Below are 15,780 nucleotides of genomic sequence, written 5' to 3'. Positions count from 1 at the left end.
GAACAGCTTCCTGACATTGGAGCCTTTGAAGATGAATCCTAGACCTGAAAACTTGTTGTTTTATCTTTTTAATCACAGATTGTTGAAAATATCAGAGCTATTTGAGGTTTTATGGCCGCTCTGTAATTACCTTGTACTGTGCCTTGGCTGTTTTTTTGATGTTGTCAGGTAGATAGATCATTTTGTCAATCTGGATTCTCTTAGATTTTCTATGTGCAACTGTCAGTTTCTACAGTGGTGTCTGTCATGGGGGTGACATCATCTCTCTAATTTCGATTAACCTCTAATTTTCTCAAATAATATCGAGCAATGTAAAGTTTAGATTATTTCTCCACATACTTATTTTTACTATTTTTTTAATTCTAATAAACATCACATTTGTCATACTAGCCAAATATGTAAAAATAAACTATTCATAGATAGCTGAATTTGTCTGTTAGCACTACTCAGCTTCTGATCATTTTACATAGGACTGCTTATATTTGCTCACAAACAAGTAGAAGCTCTTATGTAATATAAATAACACACATATTCTACACATATATCATCTATCTACTCATTTGTGGTCAGTCACACATTCATAGCCACTATTCATAGTTTGGAATGTACATGATATTACAAGTTTAGCTCCATTGACCCTCACTTTACATCCTAACCCCCCTATAATACAATGGATACTATCTAAGTCCAGACTAGCCTATAAAAAGCCCAGCTCTCTAATAATAGTGCACTAACTGTATAATACTCCCCCACACATTAACCCTAGCAGAACAGAGATCAGGTCCACTTACAGTGTAAGTAGCTGACATCACCGGACAGCTGCATCTGAATAATGCAGCAATGACTTCACACTAACATACTGAGTCATCTTGCAGATTAAAAAAAAAGTAAAAATGTAAGAAAAATTCTTGATAAGGAAAAAAAGGCCACTTACCTTTCCAGTAACAAGTGTGACCTCTATTAGGTAGGCACACATTAATACAGATTTTAAGTCCATGACTGCTTTTAGTTTAAGAGAGAACATTAGGGCAAATACTTCTGGCTACTATGTGAATTTAGTAGTTTAAAAGTTTGGAAAGGTTATTTATGTGGATGGCCATAAGGAAGGACCCTGAATGGTGCTCCTGCAGCACGTGATGTCATTAAAGTAAGTTTTATGGTTTGGGGGAGCTGACAAAGCTACAATGTATTTACATCATATATAATCTTAACTGTCCACCATCGCAGCTGCTGGGGCTCTTTAATGCTGGGACAGTGGGACAAGGCAGTTAGTGTGGATTACGTCGCCTCCTGAAAGCTCATCTGCCAAAAGGACCCCAGGCAAATCCAAGGGCTTCTTTTCCCCCTTTCTTATTTTTTTTTATTACCATAGAGGAATTTCCAAGGTAACTTTTTTTTATATATATATTTAGACGAATCACAGTGTATGTCAGTTCATATAGTGGATAGATGATATGTATGATTTGTAATGTGTAGTGATTAGGAGCTAGTGTAATGCATTGGGTTTAACGCCTCCAATTTGGCTTCCTAAACTAGCATTATATTCTATAAAGTATATTTGGGAAGGACTTTATAGGAGTGGGGGAGGGTGGATGGAGAAGAACAGACCTTACAAATGTTGTATAAAGGATGGTAACAAATATAGGTGACTTGATGAGACTTTGTGAAGAAGAAGGGAGCAGAAGTTTGTAGGCTTCAGGAAAGTTTGTGGTGCAGGAGATGTACATGCGCAATATCAAGGAAGGTTTATCAAGATGTCTGCAGATTTAACCCTACCTGGTACAGGCTTGTACCCAACAGACCCGACAAAGGTGAGGGTCCCTAATTGGGACTAATGCAAAGCTGAACTATAGGACAAATAGAGTCCCTAATGATAGATACAAGCAGTGATCGGGCTCTCCACTTGCAGCCATATATATTAGTATTGAAATTCTGTCTCATGCACTTTAGTCTTATCTAGACACAGATCCTTACCATATGTTTCAGTTACTCAAAGGCGCCTTATCCCCAAAGTCATTAGTAAAGAGTCCTCCAGGTGAGCTCTGAGTGTGTGCTGCGCTCAACAAACGGGTTCTCCTTTATGAGACTGCTGTAGTAAATACTTTAGATATTTTCAGCATGGTTTCAGGCCAAATGTACATCAAAGGGTATATTGTACAGACAAAGAGCACCCAGATGTGGTACAGAAAGAATGAGAAAGATAGGGATGAGCAGATATAGACAAACAGATAGACAAGCAGATAGACAGATGAATAGATAGAAAGATATATAGATAGGCAAGCAGACAGAAACAAACAAGCAGAAAGAAAGAAGGAAAGAAAGAAAGAAAGAAAGAAAGAAAGAAAGAAAGAAAGAAAGAAAGAAAGAAAGAAAGAAAGAAAGAAAGAAAAATAGTTAGACAAGTAGATAGATAGATAGGCATGCAGACAGATAGAAACAAACAAACAAACAAACAAACAAACAAGCAGAAAGAAAGAAAGAAAGAAAGAAAGAAAGAAAGAAGAAAAGAAGGAAAGAAGGAAAAAATAGTTAGAAAAGTAGATAGATATATAGATAGGCAAGCAGACAGATAGAAACAACTACACAGAATGAAAGAAAGAAAGAAAGAAAGCATAGATAAACAAGTAGTAGATAGATAGATAGATAGATAGATAGATAGATAGATAGTAGAATAGATAGATAGATAAGCCCTGCACCCAACTCTTGCTATTGTTCAGGTGCTGCTCTCTGCTCAATTTTTTTTTAGATAGATAGATAAAGTTATGCTAATTCATAAAGAGAGGTGAATTCTCAATTGTATGGGAATGGGTAGATACATAAATAAAAAAAGAGATGATATATAAATAAAGATATAAATGTAAAGGCGATAGATATATAGATGAAATAGATTGATATATTAATAGACAGCTAGACATAAAGACATATAAGATAAAAAGATAGATGATAGACAGATAGAGATGTAGCTGAGATAGACAGATATGAAGACTCATAAGATATAAAAATAGATATTAGTTAGAAAGAGAGAAAGATACAAATGAGAGATTATGCTAATTAATAGATTTGGATAGATGGATCAATAGGTTAAATATGACTAAAATATGAAATATACTTTGTTGAATTAATAAATAATATATAAATAAAGAGTGAAATACATATTTATACATATATAAATATAGATTTTAGGAAGATAGATAGATGTACAGATAGAGAAGAGATAGATCTGATAGATAGATCGATGGAACTGATTGGATATATTTATTTAGATGAATTTATAGGGCTACATGGATTAATAGATTATAAAAAGATATAGAGATTTTTGGATAAACAGATAGTCCATTTCTGAGGAGTTGCACACACTTATACGGCCCTAGGAAAGCAGGAAGGACAGATTGATCTTGGATTGCTTTTTCTTTGTTTATGGGACGTTATTAACAGAAAAGTCTGCAGGTATGTTAAGGTGCCAGCAAAAGGCAGACTATAAAAAGTCATTAAATAGAAATTAATTTCTGCGTCTATTGTCTGAAGATGATACCTACTTCTGTTTTACTTCTTATGTTCCTACTATGTAGGATATAGATGGAACTACCATCAGGGACAAATAGCGCAAGAGCAGTGAAAATGCCACACTGGGATTCATTAATTGGAATCATTTTACAAGGATTGATGTTACATTGTAGAAACAGTCATTATCACAATTTATTCATTGTGAGTCTAGAAAAATAAACTGTACACAAAACCTAGACGTGGACTTGTGAGCAGGAAGATGTAATATTTTATTTCAAATGTTATTCCACTAGAATGACATTGTATGAAAATCAGGATTGATTGTTCCATACCAAAAATGTTAAAATGCCAATAAAAAAGAAAGGTAGCCCCCCCAGAAGGTAGTAGTAACATATCAAACAAACACGTAAATAATATAACATAAATTATAAATATCAGTAGTAAAAATATATATTATAAAACTTTGTAGAATAATGTGATCAAGAGAATCTGAAGGAAATAATTTAAGGCCATAGTCTGTTAATAATTGGGCTATTTTCTTCCTAGCTCTTGTGGTGCTCTGCCCTGTAGGAGGTGCTGAGTGCAGCAGGAAGGTGGTGGATTCCTGTCTCAGCCACTCAAGTTCAACTTTGCATATGTAGAAGTGGATGGCACAAGTGCAGGGATGAGATGTACTGAGGATCAAGGGGGCAGGGACGTGGATGAGAACCTGGCAGTGTGGCACGACTGGTGTATAGTTATGTGCATAGAAGGGTTTTCCTTAAAGTACATGTAAAAACGTGTAGTAGAGTGACACCTATGGCAAAAGATCATTTTGCATACTTAAAGCCTGTAATTTGAGACATGCAAACAGTGTGATGAAAACCAGCACAACAGGTAGTAAGGACCTATTACACCAGGACATAAAACACTGGGCTTCTGGAGAAACACAACTGTATAATCAGTACAGGGCAGTACAGCTATAAGTACAGGACTTTATATAATCAGTACAGGGCAATATAACTGTATAATAAGTACAGGGCAGTACAGATATAAGTACAGGACTTTATATCTATATAATCAGTACAGGGCAGTATAACTGTATAATCAGTACAGGGCAGTACAGATATAAGTACAGGACTTTATAACTATATAATCAGTACAGGGCAGTATAACTGTATAATCAGTACAGGGCAGTACAGCTATAAGTACAGGACTTTATAACTATATAATCAGTACAGGGCAATATAACTGTATAATAAGTACAGGGCAGTACAGATATAAGTACAGGACTTTATATAATCAGTACAGGGCAATATAACTGTATAATAAGTACAGGGCAGTACAGATATAAGTACAGGACTTTATATCTATATAATCAGTACAGGGCAGTATAACTGTATAATCAGTACAGGGCAGTACAGATATAAGTACAGGACTTTATATAATCAGTACAGGGCAATATAACTGTATAATAAGTACAGGGCAGTAGAGATATAAGTACAGGACTTTATAACTATATAATCAGTACAGGGCAATATAACTGTATAATAAGTACAGGGCAGTACAGCTATAAGTACAGGACTTTATATAATCAGTACAGGGCAATATAACTGTATAATCAGTACAGGGCAGTACAGATATAAGTACAGGACTTTATATCTATATAATCAGTACAGGGCAGTATAACTGTATAATCAGTACAGGGCAGTACAGATATAAGTACAGGACTTTATAACTATATAATCAGTACAGGGCAATATAACTGTATAATAAGTACAGGGCAGTACAGATATAAGTACAGGACTTTATAACTATATAATCAGTACAGGGCAATATAACTGTATAATAAGTACAGGGCAGTACAGATATAAGTACAGGACTTTATATCTATATAATCAGTACAGGGCAGTATAACTGTATAATCAGTACAGGGCAGTACAGATATAAGTACAGGACTTTATAACTATATAATCAGTACAGGGCAGTATAACTGTATAATAAGTACAGGGCAGTACAGATATAAGTACAGGACTTTATATCTATATAATCAGTACAGGGCAATATAACTGTATAATAAGTACAGGGCAGTACAGATATAAGTACAGGACTTTATATCTATATAATCAGTACAGGGCAGTATAACTGTATAATCAGTACAGGGCAGTACAGATATAAGTACAGGACTTTATAACTATATAATCAGTACAGGGCAATATAACTGTATAATAAGTACAGAGCTGTACAGATATAAGTACAGGACTTTATAACTATATAATCAGTACAGGGCAATATAACTGTATAATAAGTACAGAGCTGTACAGATATAAGTACAGGACTTTATACCTATATGATCAGTACAGGGCAATATAACTATATAATAAGTTCAGGGCATTACAGATATAAGTACAGGACTTTATACCTATATAATCAGTACAGGGCAATATAACTGTATAATAAGTTCAGGGCATTACAGATATAAGTACAGGACTTTATAACTATATAACAAGCACAGGACAGCACAGCTGCATTGTACATACAGTATGGTACAACTGTACTATAACTGCATGGTAATACAATTGTACTATAAACATGAGGCTGACAAAATTGAAGGGAATCTGTCACCAGGTTTTTGCGACCCCCATCTGTCGGCAGCATGATGTAGGGGCAGAAAGCCAGTTTCCAGCCAAGTGACACTTATTGAGAGGCATGTTGCATTTTTTGTAATAAAACCCCAGTTCTCTGGATGCTGAGCTCTGTATAACTCCGCCCACACCACTGATTGGCAGCTTTATTTGTACACTGTACATAGGCAGAAAGCTGCCAATCAGTGGTGGAGGCGGGGTTACATAGAGTTCATGAGTATGGAGGTCTACCTGGAAGCAGGTTTACCAGTCCTCTAGTGATAATCTACTGCTCATAACGTGATTTTTTTAAAAACCACAGTAAGTGACATATCATTGGAAACAAGCTTTCTTTCAAATTAGAAGTAAAAAAAACTGGTAACAGATTCCCTTTAAGTACAGGGCAATACAACTATGCTACAAGTACAGTGTGGTACGATCATAAGTGCATGGTGGTACAACTATATTTTAAGTATTAGGCTGGCATCACACTACCGTAGAATACGGACGAGTGCCATGTGAGAAAACATCGCATAGCACTCGGACCAGTGTTAATCTATGGGGCAGCTCCCATCACCATATTTATTCTCAGGTGTATTTGACGTGCATGTAAAATCACAGCATGCTGCGATTGTCTCCGAGACTCGCCAATGCAAGTCTATGGGTGCGATAAAAACTCGGACACCACACGGATCATCCGTCTAGCTTGTGACAAATATGAACACATTTTCCTCATTTCAGCCCACTGAGCTGTTTAATTCAATGGGGAAAATCAGTGAGAAATGTAAAGCCATACGGATTCCATAGGGATGCCATACGCATACATTGTGCGAGAAAATCGCATCATCACATTGCAAACACATTACACACGGATCACCATACGGAGAACACTTGTGCGACTCTTGGCAGGGAGACTCGGACCGATATTCCATACGTTTAGTGTGATGCCGCCTAAGGCAGTGCCACTATATAATCAACGCAAGGCAGCACAGCTATATTACAAGTACAGGGCAGTATTAATATATAATAAACTAGCTGTACTACCCGGCTTCGCCCGGGGTAATAACTGCTGTTAGCAAAATAGAATGTGTTAACAAAAATTTATTCTGCACAAAAAAAACACAAAACAAATAGATAGAAATGTAATTATTAAAAGGCAAAAACTAAGCTAATAGAAGCATTTTACAACATATATTTCAACACCAGAGATATTCCACACAGATTTAACTAAATTGGCCAAGTAATGTGAAGTAATCTTCTACTACTTATTCGAGAGCCTTTTGATAAACGACATTCTTAGTTTTTCCTTCAGGTGCAAAGACAAACAGATTTTTGGCTGTTCCAACTCTTGAACAGGCCACATAAAGTTGACCATGAGAAAAGCATGGAGATTGTAAATCTAAGCTAGCTGAAGAGCCCGGCGTTGCCTGGGCATAGTAAATATATGTGGTTAGTTATAGCACCTCACTTCTCTTATTTTCCCATCACGCCTCTCATTTTCCCCATCACATCTTTCATTTTCCCCCTCACATCTCTCATTTTCTCCCTCACACCTCTCATTTTCCCCCTCACTCCTCTTATTTTCCCCCTCACTCCTCTCATTCCCCCCTAACACTTGTCATTTCGACCTCACATCTGTCATTTTCCGATCACTCCACTATTTTCCCTCACTCCTCTCATTTTGCACTCACACCTTTTCATTTTCACCTCACACCTCTCATTTTCACCTCAGTATATACATGTTTGTCATCTCCCTTATATATAGTATACACCTGTATGTCATCTCCTGTATATAGTATATACCTGTATGTCATCTCCCCTGTATATAGTATATACCTGCTGTGTGTCATCTCCCCTGTATATAGTATATACCTGTATGTCATCTCCTCCTATATATAGTATATACCTGTATGTAATCTCCTCCTGTATATAGTATATACCTGTGTGTCATCTCACCTATATATAGTATATATCTGTGTGTCATCTCCTCCTGTATATAGTATATACCTGTATGTCATCTCCTCCTATACATAGCATATACCTGTATGTCATCTCCTCCTGTATATACTATATACCTGTGTGTCATCTCCTTCTGTATATAGTATATACCTGTGTGTCATCTCCTTCTGTATATAGTATATACCTGTATGTCATCTCCTGCTGTATGTAGTATGTACCTGTATGTCATCTCCTCCTCTATATAGTATATACCTGTGTGTCATCTCTCCTGTATAAAGTATATATATGTGTGTCATCTCCTCCTGCATATAGTATATACCTGTGTGTCATCTCCCCTGTAAATAGTATATACTTTTTTTTTTTTTTTTTATTTATTTTTTTTTTATACCTGTGTGTCATCTCCTCCTGTATATAGTATATATCTGTATGTAATCTCCTCCTGTATTAGACCTCATTCACACGTTATTTGGTCAGTATTTTTACCTCAGTATTTGTAAGCTAAATTGGCAGCCTGATAAATCTCCAGCCAACAGTAAGCCCACCCCCTGGCAGTATATATTAGCTCACACATACACATAATAGACTGGTCATGTGACTGACAGCTGCCGGATTCCTATATGGTACATTTGTTGCTCTTGTAGTTTGTCTGCTTATTAATCAGATTTTTATTTTTGAAGGATAATACCAGACTTGTGTGTGTTTTAGGGCGAGTTTCGTGTGTCAAGTTGTGTGTGTTGAGTTGCGTGTGGCGACATGCATGTAGCGACTTTTGTGAGATGAGTTTTGTGTGGCGACATGCGTGTAGCAACTTTTTGTGTGTCGAGTTGCATGTGACAGGTTAGTGTAGCAAGTTGTGTGCAGCAAGTTTTGCGCATGGTGAGTTTTGCGCGTGGCGAGTTTTATGTGTGGTGCCTTTTGAGTATGTGCAAGTTTTGTGTGAGGCAACTTTTGCATGTGTTGCAACTTTTGCGCATGTGGCAATTTTTCCACGTGTGCAAGTTTTGCGTGTGGCGAGTTTTCCATGAGGTGAGTTTTGCACGTGTGGCGAGTTTTGCATGTGGAGAGTTTTGCGCGTGGCGAGTTTTGAGCTGCAACTTTTGTGTTTCAACTTTTATGTGGCGAGGTTGGTGTATGTGTGGTGAAATGTGTGCTGAGGGTGGTATATGTGTTCGAGAACGTGGTAGTGTGTGGCGCATTTTGTGTGTGTGTTCATATCCCCGTGGTGGTGTGGTGATTAACCCATGTCGGGGCCCCACCTTAGCAACTGTACAGTATATACTCTTTGGCGCCATCGCTCTCATTCTTTAAGTCCCCCTTGTTCACATCTGGCAGCTGTTAATTTGCCTCCAACACTTTTCCTTTCATTTTTTCCCCATTATGTAGATAGGGGCAAAATTGTTTGGTGAATTGGAAAGCGCGGGGTTAAAATTTCACCTCACAACATAGCTTTGACGCTCTCAGGGTCCAGACGTGTGACTGTGCAAAATTTTGTGCCTGTAGCTGCGACGCCTCCAACACTTTTCCTTTCACTTTTTCCCCATTATGTAGATAGGGGCAAAATTGTTTGGTGAATTGAAAAGCGCGGGGTTAAAATTTCACCTCACAACATAGCCTATGACGCTCTCGGGGTCCAGACGTGTGACTGTGCAAAATTTTGTGGCTGTAGCTGCGACGGTTCAGATGCCAATCCCGGACATACATACACACACACATACACACATTCAGCTTTATATATTAGATACAAGGCAGTACAGCCATACTAGAAGTATAAGGCAGTACAACAATATTGTAAGTGCAGGGCATGAAAACGATATAATCAATGCAGGGCAGTACCGCTATATTGAAAGTACAGGGCAGTATAACTATAAGCGCAGGGGCGGTACAATAATATTATGTGGTCAAGGCAATACAATTATATAATCAATACAGGGCAGGACCCCTATATAATCAATACAGGGCAGTACAACTATTTTCTAAGTATAAAGCTGTATACAGTAACTTCATTATAAGACATGCTATACTACCTGTATTTGTTTACAGTTGCTTATACAATATGTCCGGACTGTCCTGATAACTTTCGCTACGCTCACACACATCGTACTTGCTTCCTACATGATGCACTGAATGAAGCCAAGCTCTCCTGCTAACACTGTAGTCCAGTACTGAAGCATTTGTGAACAATTAACTCAATATGTTCTCTATATACAACAAATTGTAGTTTGTCCAATCTTACATACCCTTGGTACCCATGGGGGACGGACATACCATTGGTGCAATCTGTGTTGCTGCACAGGGGCCCATGAGGTAAGGGGGTCACCTTCACCTTCAAGGTAGCAAGCAGCTTCTGTCACAGACACAGTATTGGGCAGCAATGGGCCCATTACAGTCCTTGCACAGGGGCCCTCTTCTGTCTGTGCCAACCACTGATGCCCATTACCAAATTTGATATCCTCTTCATCCAACCTCCTTCAGCAGCACTTGACTAGTTCTAGTCCCTCTGTTAAATCCACTGGATCAAGATCTGTCAGTGTTAACAGTTTGAATCCTGCTTACACATTTCATGTAATACGGTGATCCTTTTTATAATCATCTAACAATTGTTCACCACCTTTTTTATATATTTTTCTCTCTCAGATTGTGTCTCTTTAATTCACACAATTGCTGTTTTGCCCTCTGTTCTTCCATAGACACATTGCCTTCACTATCTTACATAGTTGATTCTCGGTCCCAGTTTTTGTTCTCACCTCTTCCCATTTATAAAAATGTTTTTCTTTCCCTTTTTTTTAATTCTCCTTTAATACACCCATTTTATGAGCTAAATATCCTAATATTCTTTTACCATCATTTGCTGTTGTTTTTTTTTTAAACAAATATAGGGCAATGCCTTCCCTTTAAATTTATTTTTTTATTTTCCTCCTTGCTTTTTTGATTACAACCAATGAACACTGTCTGGGCACACCCCCAAGGAGTAGGTTTATGCCACTTGGCTAGATTTTTGGATTATCTGAACCCCAACATTTCTCTCTGTGCCCTCATTGTGTTTTTTTTTTCCTGATGAAGGAGTTTGTTCACCTCTGAAATGCGTAGAGTAATAAAACTGCTCTTTGTTGAACACCATCGTCTCCGCTGGATATCCTCTTGACCAGCAGGGCAGTAAATGTATCCTTATGTCTCTTTCTACTATTAGAACTAACAGATCACATATTATAATTAGTTAATTAGAAGGGTGAAATACAAGTTGGACCCTTGTCCATAGTTGTAGCCTAGGACACACATGCCAAGTGCATTAGTATTGCCAGCTGTTTTGGGGCCAATTGAGAAGCAGAATCCAACTCAACAGAAGGAGGCGAGTATCCAAGTGCAGTAGACCAGAGATGGTGCTGGGCAGTGCCCACCAAGGCAGTTTTCTGTTTCTTCTTCAAATTTCCTTTCTATTACCCTTGTGCAAGGTGTTACCAACCTATTCCTTCAATCTCCAGACAAAACAGTAAATGTGATGGTACCAAGTTTGCCTTGAGTACCCATGGGTTATATGTGACCTGTTATGTTGGCAACCCTTCCAAATCGAGGCATAGAATCAGATAGAGGGGCATGGGCTATATGGAAAAGTCTGCCACCAACATTTTCTGACTTACTACTTCAGAGCCGCTGGTACATGTTGGCAAAATTGAGAAGCGTATTTTTTTGTGTCTCATCTATCAGCGTTCCATTGTGTTACATCACACTGTTTCTCACCAGTTTGCAAACACATGCGATACAATGGTTTGGGTGCTGTCAGTCATGATCAAGTGTGATCATCTCATGGCCTTCAAAACAGCATCAAAGCATAAATTTTCAAGTTACGCTTGTACACAGTTTGTGAAGCAACGCAGCGGGAAGGATGTGGCAAATATCTTGGAGAACTAACCACAGATCTCCTGTGCATGTAGACATGCGCAAATCCTTCTGTCTCTGCACGTAATCCCAATCATTGTGGTTTCGTCCTGATGAAGAGGTTTGGAATCCTTGAAATGCGTTGACTCAATATACCGCATTCATGCTTTAACCAGGTGTGTGACTACACCTTTGAAACTTGGACTCTGAACCACCATATTTCTCTTTTTCTGCATTCATGTAATCCCAGACAGACTCGATGATGCAGGGATCAGGGCTCTGTGGGGCTATATCATCCCTTCCAGGACTCCTTGTTCTTTACACTGCAGATAGTTCTTAATGACATTGGCTGTATGTTTGGGATCATTGTTAAATTAGACTCGGTTACGCTACATTTTTGCAACCTGTTGGCAGATGCTGCTTCTGTTTTTAAGTTGGGCAAGTTTACCATTAAAAGGGGATGCAAACAGGACACCAAAACGAAGCTGGTTCCCTGAAGTCAATGGCAATAACATGGAACAGGATAAGCCAATGGCGGACACATCATTGACGCAACCTGTGCAGCCGGACACGGACCCAAGACGTAAAAAGTCTACTTCTACCTCCAAAGCTGGTGGAATTGGTCATTATGATGAGCTATTGGACTGGAAAGGGCCCATATACTGTTTTTTTTTTTTTGCACATGGGTCCTCTTTTATCTGTGTCCGCCAGTGGGATAAGCATTGGTGACATTTTGTTTTTATGATTTGTTTTCGTACATTGAAAATAAACCAGTGAGGTTGATTTATGAAACCATCTAAAGGAAAGCTGATTTTGTTGAACATAGTGTCCAATCACAGAGCAGCTTTCATTTTGCAAGAGCAGAATATAAATGTAAGAGATGTTATTGGCTGCTATGGGCAAAAAAAGACAGTTTTTGTCATGTAACTGTTCATTTTTGTTGTTCCAGCATCAATATTTGTTTATACAAGTAAATAGCATGTAAAAAAAATCCAAGCATCAAAAAAAAATAAAGGTCCACAAAGAACAGCTGACTGGATGAAGGATGTGGATATTCTGATAAACTGTATGTGCATGCAATAAGGCTGACGTCATTATTGGAACACCAGTCTGTGCTGGACCTTCATTCATTTTTGGATCTGTAAGGTTTTCTTATGCTCCACGTTTGCCATTCTCAGGCAATGTGGACATTATGAGGATGTGTTGTGAGTTGACCAGTTTTTCTTTTTTTTGTATGGCTCGGTGAAATGGTTGGTTTGGAAAATGAGTAATTATTATCATTATAATGTTTGGATCATTGGTGGAAGCTGGCATTCTAAAAAACATGAACTACTAGTCATCTACGTCCATATAGGTGAGGGCTTACTTACATCTCAGTATTTTGCATCAGTCTTTGTCTACCAAAACAAGGAGGGAAACTTCTCTGTTTTGGAGACACTTCTGGCTTTGGCACGCAAATACCAACTAAATACTGATCCAAAATACTGATGTGTGAATAAAGTCTAATGAGAAGTAGAAGGAAGATGGAGAACAAAAGCGCAAGCAGGGTCTTATCCAGTATTAAAGGGTTCATTGTTGGGCAGGGATTCATGGTGTCATACACAACAATATTAGAGCTTGAGAAGATCAACTAATGCAGATCCACTGGTTTAAAGAGCAATAGATAACAAAAAAGATAAGAACAAGTGGCTCCTCTGCACTGCTGATGGAAGCCAGGAATATTCCAGGAGACTCCGTAATAACTTGAAGAGGTTTTATTATCTATGCATTTCGAAATCATCTGATTTCTTCATCAGGATAAAACCACTGCAGTTTATCCTGATGAAGAAATCAGATCATTTCAAAACATGTAGATAATACTGAGTCTCCTGGAATTTTCCTGTTTTCCATCAGCAGCACAAAGGAGCCGTTTGTTACTATCGTTTCTGTATAGGTAATCAGTACCTGGTATCTATTGGTTTCTCTGATCATGCATTAATCTAATCTAATGATTTAGATCTAGATTAGAAGTTCGGAATGTACCGCATTGTTCCCTATGGTCATTAATCCCTGAAGTTCCCCATGATTGTTGTTGGCCATGATAATATTTTGTTTATTGCTCTTTATCCATGACCTTCATTCCTATACCTCTTCTATACTTAATTCATATACCTCTTGTATAATACATATATTTTCCTATACACTCATATAATTATGGTTGTGTGCACTGGTGGACACAGACAGAAAAAGGCCGCTATGCAAGAAGAACGTATGGGCCCTTTGCAGCCCAATAGTTCTGTCTATGACAGAAGCTGCTTGCTGCTTTGGAGGTGGTAGTGGCCCCCTTATCTCTTGGGCCCCTGTGCGACTGCAGAGGCTGCACCAATGATATATTTGCCCCTGGCAGGATGGCCGCCCTACTATGTGTCTTGCAGCTCCTTTCACTATATGACTACAGTTTCCCTTTTATTTCAATGGGATTGCTGTGTTTTTTCCTACAATCTCTGCCTTTTTTACAGAGTAGAAGATGTCACATGTTAATTGAATAGAACTGTAGTATGTCATATATAGATGTATGTGCTTGTACTGTTATAGTTACTAGTACTGGACCTTTATGTTCCTATTGCTTGCATGGTGATTTTACAGACATTTAGGCCATGGCTAGTACCATGTGTGAAACTGGGGAAATCATCGTTTGGCACTATGTTGGGTGGGGGGAACATTGATTTGTCTGGGGTCCTATGAGGGCATAATCGCACAGGAGTCCTGCATCATAGGTATGGACCTGTGACAAGCCATATTTAATGAACCTCTATGGGTGGTTGCTGATAGGTTGGTTGGTGAAAGACAAAGAAGGCGGACAATGCTGAGGCTTATAAGTCTGGACAGATGGTTGCCAAGAAGTTGGGAATCTGCAAGGTAGATCCGGGTCTTATAGTACAAGTTGCAGGGGGGGCTACTGGATTTGTTGTCCTAACTTTATTGAAGCAAGAAGATTAGGAGCACATAGGAAACACAGCAGAAATGTACCCAGTGGCGTAGCGTTGGTTGCCAGGCCCGAGACAAGATGTGTATTTTGTGCTTGTTTATCCGTGGATCATTAGAGATAAAATTTTAAAAATAAAATTACATATATATATATATATATATATATATATATATATATATATATATATATATATATATATATTTGTTTTTACTGTGTATTTGTATTACAGTTTTTTGTGATTTTTTTTTAATGTAACTATGTTACTACCTTAAACCAGTGTTCCCCAACTCCAGGCCTCCAGAGCCACCAACAGATCATGTTTTCAGGATTTTCCTTAGTGTTGTCCAGTAGTTCCATCACCTGTGTATACTAGGGAAATGCTGAAAAAGTGATCTGTTTGTGGCTCTTGAGGACTGGAGATCTGGAACACTGTCCTAAACAAACTTATTCAGGGAGAAAAACTCCCTTGGAAAAAGTGCACGAACAAGATGCTGCTTTCCATACAGCGTACACAAGATACGGAAGTTAGTCGCTCTTCTGAAGATAAAAGATTTATGGCTTTATTGTCTCACGACCCACGTGTAATTGCTTCATATACTTCCATGCAGCTGTCACGCTCAGGATGGGAGAGCCGCGACCAGTCCAAGCACCACTTTCCCATCTCGGTCTGACTTATGTGGCCGTCTGACTGCGCCCTGAGGATAGGGTCACAGAACCAATTTTTCCAAATGAATTTGATGAGTGGCAGTCACCATGTCTCCTCTCTGCTCCCAGCCCCACACAATTATTTGTAGCTGGGCCAAAATAGTATGAGAGCGCCATAAGTTGCAAAATTTGAGTAAAGCTTTCAGTTCAAACTTTGGGTTTTTCAAA

The 15,780-nt window shown here is 38.4% G+C and overlaps 1 protein-coding gene across 1 annotated transcript in view; it reads left to right on the top strand.

Moving 5' to 3' along the window:
• The window catches only part of HOXC10 (homeobox C10), a 159,231-nt gene that overhangs the window by 62,337 nt on the left and 81,114 nt on the right, over positions 1-15,780 (top strand). The gene's annotated exons all lie outside the window — the stretch shown is intronic.

This window comes from Ranitomeya variabilis, chromosome 3 (genome assembly GCF_051348905.1).
Source record: "Ranitomeya variabilis isolate aRanVar5 chromosome 3, aRanVar5.hap1, whole genome shotgun sequence".
NCBI classification, from domain to species: domain Eukaryota; kingdom Metazoa; phylum Chordata; class Amphibia; order Anura; family Dendrobatidae; genus Ranitomeya; species Ranitomeya variabilis.
Note: the sequence above shows the minus strand (reverse complement) of the source record. Positions and strands in the feature narration are given on the sequence as shown.